Source organism: Culex quinquefasciatus, chromosome 3 (assembly GCF_015732765.1).
Source record: "Culex quinquefasciatus strain JHB chromosome 3, VPISU_Cqui_1.0_pri_paternal, whole genome shotgun sequence".
NCBI lineage: Eukaryota > Metazoa > Arthropoda > Insecta > Diptera > Culicidae > Culex > Culex quinquefasciatus.
In genome coordinates this window covers 99,612,069-99,619,751 of record NC_051863.1, presented here as the reverse complement: position 1 = coordinate 99,619,751, position 7,683 = coordinate 99,612,069, and the positions used below count along the sequence as shown (strand labels likewise).

Below are 7,683 nucleotides of genomic sequence, written 5' to 3'. Positions count from 1 at the left end.
TCAACAAGAAAGAGAAGAGAGAGCTTGCAGAAAAGTACGGGAACGGTTTTGCTGCAACTTCCCAGTCAAATCAATCCGTATTCGAACCGGTTGTTGCGTTTGAAACAGAATTTGTATACGATTCTAATTAGATTCCGTTTCAGGATTCGGATTGATTTGACTGGGTTCTGTCTCTCTCATTGCAGAAGTTCTGCCTGGGAAAAAAGTTTCTTATGTTGTAGAAAAGTACGGGAACGCTCTGCTGCCGATTTCGTGCAGAATTGCAGAATTCTGCAGTACCTTATGTCGGGCATGTCAAGTGTTTGTCGTCCGTTTGTTGTCCTTTCAACCAATCGATATCGAAACGGTAAAATCAGAACCGTGCGACCCAGCGTGCGACGTTACACCTTTTTCAGTTCGGCCCCCTGAACTGGTAAACGTGTAACTTTCATACTTTTTCCAGTTCGCATTTTACACTTTTTTAGTTCGAGGGTTGAAACTATTCGTGTGTAAAATCGAAATGCAAAAATTGTAATGTCGATTCTCCGTTTCAGCGTCAATAAAAATATCAAAGTGTGTGGTATATCTGAACGCATAAAAAATAGTTGGATGATCTGTAAGATTTGTTTTGAAAGAAATTATTGCTATTTGTATGATAGCATTATCTAAGACAGTTTACGCACAATATTCGTCGAAGCAAATGCATGAACAAATTTAATAACATGGCTGACTCCAGATAAAAACAGTGATTGGATTACCTACCACAAGTAAGAATCGTCGATGTTTTACAGTATGTAAAAAGTATTTACACCCCTTGGGATGTATGCACATTTTGTGAAAAGTTGTGTGAAAAGATGATTTCTATGAAAAGTTCTAAAACAAATACTATTACAAAAATCAAAAAGGTGCAGTAAAAGTTTGTACACCTTTCGAAAAATTAACATAACACCGTTTTGGGGTCTTTTATCGATAGAATAGATTTTTCGTTGGAATTTCGTACCAACCCGGAATTACGTCGTCGGAAAATCCGCCGGCTTCCGAACCGGTCCACGGTTCATAAGTCAACCTATGTGGCATCGGAAAGGGCATGAAATTTCCGATCTTGATACCCAAACATCTAGGTTTTCTATAAAACCCACGTTTCTAAATAATTTGGCCAAATCAAAAATCCAAGTATGCAGAAGTATCTACCAAATTGGTACATATGTCTTAACCTCGAAGGAATTTTAGTCTACCCCAATAGTTCAATAAGTACCATTGCCCTGCTGGAAAGATACCTGTTTTCAAGAAAACGACGTCAAATCAACTTATGAAGTAATACAAAGTAGTCTACCTCCGTTCTACCTAACGAATCTGCAATCAGATTTTTCCTAAACTTCTTTCTAAACTTTTTTTTTTCTTAAACTTCATCATCCCGGTACGAGAATCGAACTCACGACCTCTGGATTGGAAATCCAGCACGCCGCTAGTCGAAACCCATCCCCTACCGGTCAGTATTCCTAGTGAGCACATTTACTCTTTTAAGGGACTTGCCACATGATTATTTTATCAAATTCTACCCCATAAAGAAATAAAGATAACTAATAAATATTTAAAGAACCAAAAATGGAAATTTTAATCCCTGGGCCTTGTAAAGTCAAGGGGCATGATTTGATCCTAGTGCATTAGTTAAAATTTGGGTATACATTCTTTTTTATAAGCACTATGGACACCACTTCATGCTACGAGAACTCGCTTTGTCGCAGCCCCAGGGCTTAAGCGTTGACCGATAAGCTGTCTTCGTGAACTAGGTAGTTCTCCGATAGTGAAAATATCACAATTGCACAAGACACCGCTGCTTCTGTGACTTTTTCACTATCACAATTTGGGATTTAGGTTGGGACTTCAGGATAGAACAATTGATTTGTTGCTTAGCATTTAAAATAAATCTATGCTTTCCAAATCTATTTGATGATAAATTTAGTTGCAATTGTTAAGTTAGAGTAATGCTGTCAATAAACTTTGATTGATGTAGAATACTAGGCATTCTTTTATATCAAATTGTCTATAGAGTCTCGATCAATCAATAATGTAATGATATCGGACAAAATTCGTTGATCTGTTGAACTAACGGTTTTCGGATTATGGTTGTATTGACAATTGTTGCGAATCGAGGAACTACGGATCTTTTGACGTAAATGGTCATTTCTTTTCGAATCGCGATTTCTATCCTATTTGTATATCAGTTCACAATTTTTATTGTGTTTTGATAGAAGTAGTACTACAACAATTTAAGGGAACGTTTAGTTTTGAACATTAAGTTTAGAGGATTTTAGATTAAAATTTAGATTTTCAATCCAAAGTAGTTAGCAAATGAATATTTGGACTTAAATGAATAATTGAATAAGTTGGACTTATGAACAACATACAACTGTGCATTTATTCTAGAGTCAGATCCATACAGCGTCAGTGTTTATTTGGTCGAAGTGTACTAATTCATTGGCAGATCTGATTCTAGTTGTAATGTACGACAAGACTACTGACGGACGTGACAGGACGAGGGCCCAGTTTAGAGGTTTCAACATCAACGATGTGCGGCTGGGCCACCCTCCCAAAAAAAAAAAGAACCAAAAATGGAAATTTTAATAAAATATCAAATAAAAGCAGCCCTGCTGAAAATCTGTGGCTCATTCAATGATTGGAGAATGTTGTTCTGATGTCTATGAATGATATTCAGTCATTCTACCAAATTCTACCTCATTATAGAATTGTTTTTAAATACATTTATTGAGAAATTTAATTAATTTCCTCAAGAAAATTGCAATTTTAATAAAATTTCAAATAAAAGCAGCCCTGGTGACAATCTGTAGCTCATTCAATGATTGGAGAATGTTGTTCTGATGTCTAAGAATGATATTCAGTCATTCTACCAAATTCTACCTCATTGCAAAATTGTGTTTGAATTCTTTAATTAAGAAATTCCATCAAATTCCTTAAGAAAATTGCAATTTTTAATAAAATTTTAAATAAAAGCAGCCCTGCTGACAATCTGTGGCTCATTCAATGATTGGAGAATGTTGTTCTGATGTCAAAGAATGATATTCAGTCATTCTACCTAATTCTACCTCATTGTAAAATTGTTTTTAAATACATTTCTTAGGAAATTCCAACAATTTCCTTAAGAAAATTGCAATTTTAATAAAATTTCAAATGAAAGCAGCCCTGCTGACAACCTGTGGCTCATTCAATGATTGGAGAGTTTTGTTTTGATGTCTTCGAATGATATTCAGTTATTCCATAAAAATCTACCTCATTGTAAAATTGTTTTTAAATACATTTATAAAGAAATTCCATCGAATTCCTTAAGAAAATTGCATTTTTAATAAAATTTCAAATCAAAGCTGCCTTGCTGACAATCTGTGGCTCATTCAATGATTGGAGAAAGTTGTTCTGATGTCTAAGAATGATATTCAGTCATTCTACCAAATTCTTCCTCATTGTAAAATTGTTTTTAAATACATTTGTTAAGAAATTCCAACAAATTCCTTAAGAAAATTGTATTTTTAATAAAATTCAAATAAAAGCAGCCCTGGTGACAATCTGTGACTCATTCAATTATTGGAGAATGTTGTTCTGATGTCTAAGAATGATATTCAGTCATTCTACTAAATTCTACCTCATTGTAAAATTGTTTTCAAATACATTTATTAAGAAATTCCAACAAATTCCTTAAGAAAATTGCAATTTTAATAAAATTTCAAATAAAAGCAGCCCTGCTGACAATCTGTGGCTCATTCAATGATTGGAGAGTGTTGTTCTGATGTCTTCGAATGATATTCAGTCATTCCACAAAAATCTTTCTCATTGTAAAATTGTTTTTAAGTACATTTATAAAGAAATTCCATCGAATTCCTTAAGAAAATTGCATTTTAAATAAAATTTCAAATAAAAGCAGCCCTGCTTACAATCTGTGGCTCATTCAATGATTGGAGAGTGTTGTCCTGATGTCTTAGAATGATATTCAGTTATTCCAGCGGTTCTCAACCTGGGGTACATGTACCCCTAGGGGTACCACGAGCACTCTAAGGGGGTACCGGGAGACAAACCCCGTAATGGTGGACATTTAAACATAATATTTGAGAGAAAAAAAATTACAAACAGATTTGAAGCAAAAAAATAAATACCATATTTAAAGTGCAGTGAATTACGGGCGAATTGTTTTTGACCAATCAGAAAATTTTCAAAACATATTGAGTGATAAAAAAAAATAATTTGCACTTGTTAAGAAATTTTAAGAAATTGAAATAAAGTGTACGGTTTTAGAATATTTTTTTCTACAAATATTCGTTTCAAATTTGTAAACTGTGCCTGCTGCCACTGGGTGACTCACCACATATAACCTTCGGACGTCTAGAAATGAGCAGAAACTTGCAACAGAGACCACAAAAGACCCGGGGGTCGTTAAAGTGGATTGCTTTTCTTTTTGCCAGCTGCCATTTATTTAAAACATACAAAATGTTGAAAAAATATGTTTCATATTTTGAATATTGTAAATTCGACCTTTCTTTGCTCAAATATTACACAGCAAAAATCCGATGGTAAAATGGCATCAGCCCGCCTGTGTGCTTCTAGCATATTCGGCGAATGAAGCTGATGTAGGTAATCTCGAAAACACAAAACTTTAAAATTTGATATCTCTTGAACGAAACATATTCATTTCTGTCGATAGGTGATTCTTATCTAAAATTGGCGGGGAACACAATGGTGAGGTCAAATAAAAAAAAATAAGTTGGGGTGTTTTGAGATACAGCCGTTTAAAGTTTTCAATTGCGCAATACAGGTAGAAAAAAATACATTAATCAGCATTTTGATCACGGAAATGGATTCTACGTCCAATTTCCTTCAAAATTGAGTCTAAGATCGACCTTCTAAGATTTGTGGTTCCTGAGCTATCGCCGTTTGAAACTAGGAGGTTTGGTCAAAAATCGCCAAAAAGTCGTTTTTTTGGGGAGGTACAAAAATGGAGGGGGTGGTCCGATTTGGATGAAATTCGGGTTTCTTGCTTGTTTTGATAGTATCAACAGCTCTGCCAAATTTGAGCAGGATCGGAGAGGGTAATTTTCAAATTTGCACTTTTTCGTGCACAGTTGAGATGGAATGACCCATAATTGTTAGGCGAATATTGAACTTTCAACACGACCAGAATTCACCACAAAAGCTTGGTGAACCAAATTGGAAAGCTTTCAAGATGAATCCAAGAACATACGAAGAATTAAGGACTATACATAGATTTGACCAGCCGCATCACTTACCAAGGTGAATCCTGGCTTCACACCCATCTTACTAACACCCTCAAACCTCACGTGATACTTTGTCGAAGACGCAGGCGATTTAGCGGTCTTCATCACTCAAGTATCGGACTAAAATTCCTATCCACTTCCCCGTGTCTTACCACTGGTCGTGGCCGGCGCTGTGATTGGCTAGCATGATAGGGACATTTGAAAGTTGCGAAGTGGTGATGATTGGTTCCTACTCTTCATCTGTGGTCCACGGAGCAATTCTTGGAGGTCCTGGTCAATAACAGAGTATCAACTACGGGTAGACACCAATGCTATGCTATGCTATTTCAGATTTTTGTTGAAATTTTCTTTATTATTTAAAAAAAAAATATTTGAAATTTATGAAATGTTTGTTTTTTCATATTTTAGAATTTGTAGGCTTGGTTGGATTTCAAAATTTCAGATTATTATTGTTTTTTCAGTAAAAACATAGATATTTTATGATTATTGTCAAGTTTAATTTCACTCTGATTTACTTCATTTTGGTCCCGCGTGTGTGGATCAATCGGACAACGCAGGGGACTCGTAATACAGAGTACTGGTTGGTACTAGCAATAAATAGTTGGTGACACGATGGCCGACATCTATAAAGACAACTTTTGTTTTACTCCATTTCGACCAAAAAAACTAAATCTGAGCAATTCTCTACCAAAACCGGAAATGGATTTTATTTGTATTTTTTCATTTGGCTCAAACTTTGTGGGGGCCTTCCCTATGACCAAATAAGCTATTTTGTGTCATTGGTTCACCCATACAAGTCTCCATACAATTTTGGCTGCTGTCCATACAAAAATGGTATGTAAATTTTCAAACAGCTGTAACTTTTGAGTGAATTTTCTGATCAATTTGGTGTCTTCGGCAAAGTTGTAGGTATTGTTGAGGACTATTGAGAAAAAATAGGTACACGGAAAAAAATTTGCCGAATTTTTATTAACTTTTTACTAAAACTCAATTTCCCAAAATTGAGTTTTAGTGAGTTTACAGCCGCATTAAGAAAAAGAAACACGAAAATTGAAGTTTTCTAAGTTTCACCAAAACAACCCACCATTTTCAAATGTCGATATCTCAGCAACTAATGGTCCGATTTTTAATGTTAAAACATGAAACATTCGTAAAATTTTCCGATTTAAAAAAATAGGTGCACGGAAAAAAATTTGCCGAATTTTTATTAACTTTTTCACTAAAATTCAATTTCCCAAAATTGAGTTTTAGTGAGTTTACAGCCGCATTAAGAAAAAGAAACACGAAAATTGAAGTTTTCTAAGTTTCACCAAAACAACCCACCATTTTCTAATGTCGATATCTCAGCAACTAATGGTCCGATTTTTAATGTTAAAACATGAAACATTCGTAAAATTTTCCGATTTTTTCAAAAAAAAATATTTGGAAAAAATTAAATCGAGACTAGCTTTTTAAATGGGCGTATTATTCAATGTATGGCCCTTTTGAAATGTTTGTCTTGATATTTTTTTCGAGAAGATCGGAAAATTTTACGAATGTTTCATGTTTTAACCGAGGGGGATGTCACTTCCGCGCTAACCGAGCGATAAAGCTTCCTTTTCAAACCTTTGCAGCGTTCACTTTCACCTTTCCGCTTTAACTTGCTTTAACGCGCGTTAACCGCGATAACTTGCTTTTGGCTTTCCTTTTCTTGCGTTCTCGCATCGCACTGCTCGATTTTTTTTGACAGCGAGAACTGTCAAGAGCAAATGACAGTTCTCGTTGTCAAATCAGTCGAGCAGTTTGTTTTGCTAGATTTTTTTCCGTCACCGGACGGATGGTGGTCAAAAAACGGTGGCGCTCTAGGAGGAAACAAGATTCTCGCCGCGTTGTGCTGATGCAACTTTCGAACGGAACATTAATGAAAACGGGCGTGTTTCGAGGCCGGTGTTGGCTGCGAAGAGCCTGCTAACGGAGCTGTACCACGATGAACCTGCGGAGGGCAAAACCGGTGGGGACAGATCAGCCGTCGGAACCGTTTCCTGCGCCTTCGAAGGGTTCCTGTTCCAGCGATTCGAGACGGGTTGGTTTTTCGTCGATTTCATGGTGGAGGAATCGAAAGGTCGCGCGACACTCTGAAGGACCAGAGCAGAAGATTGGAAACCTGGAAGTGGCCATTAAGATCCTTGAGCTGGCTGGTGAGAATCAGAGCGAAGCGTTCGAACATCGGCATGATTGATGCGACTGGCTGTGGACAACAATAACGCTGCATACAGGCAACGCGGCCAGCTTGGAGGACAGCATCGACTGCAGACGGCACAGGCTCCCATTGTTCCGGAGACCGTCGCAGTTGCGCCCAACAGCGGCGGTGGATCCCGCTTGAGCTTTTTGGTCAAGGACTCGGCCACGCTGTTTTTATTCCCTGGGCCTTGTAAAGTCAAGGGGC

At 36.7% G+C, this 7,683-nt stretch overlaps 1 protein-coding gene across 3 annotated transcripts in view; it reads left to right on the top strand.

Moving 5' to 3' along the window:
- Positions 1-504: 504 nt before the first annotated feature.
- Positions 505-7,683, top strand: part of LOC119770555 (plexin-B) — a 229,288-nt gene continuing 222,109 nt past the window's right edge. For 2 of the 3 annotated variants that reach the window (XM_038265645.1, XM_038265646.1), the window contains exon 1: positions 510-746. The gene's annotated coding sequence lies outside the window, so the exon portion shown is untranslated. Of the gene's footprint in view, positions 747-7,683 lie in introns of all 3 variants that reach the window. The other variant, XM_038265647.1, reaches the window with a different exon arrangement.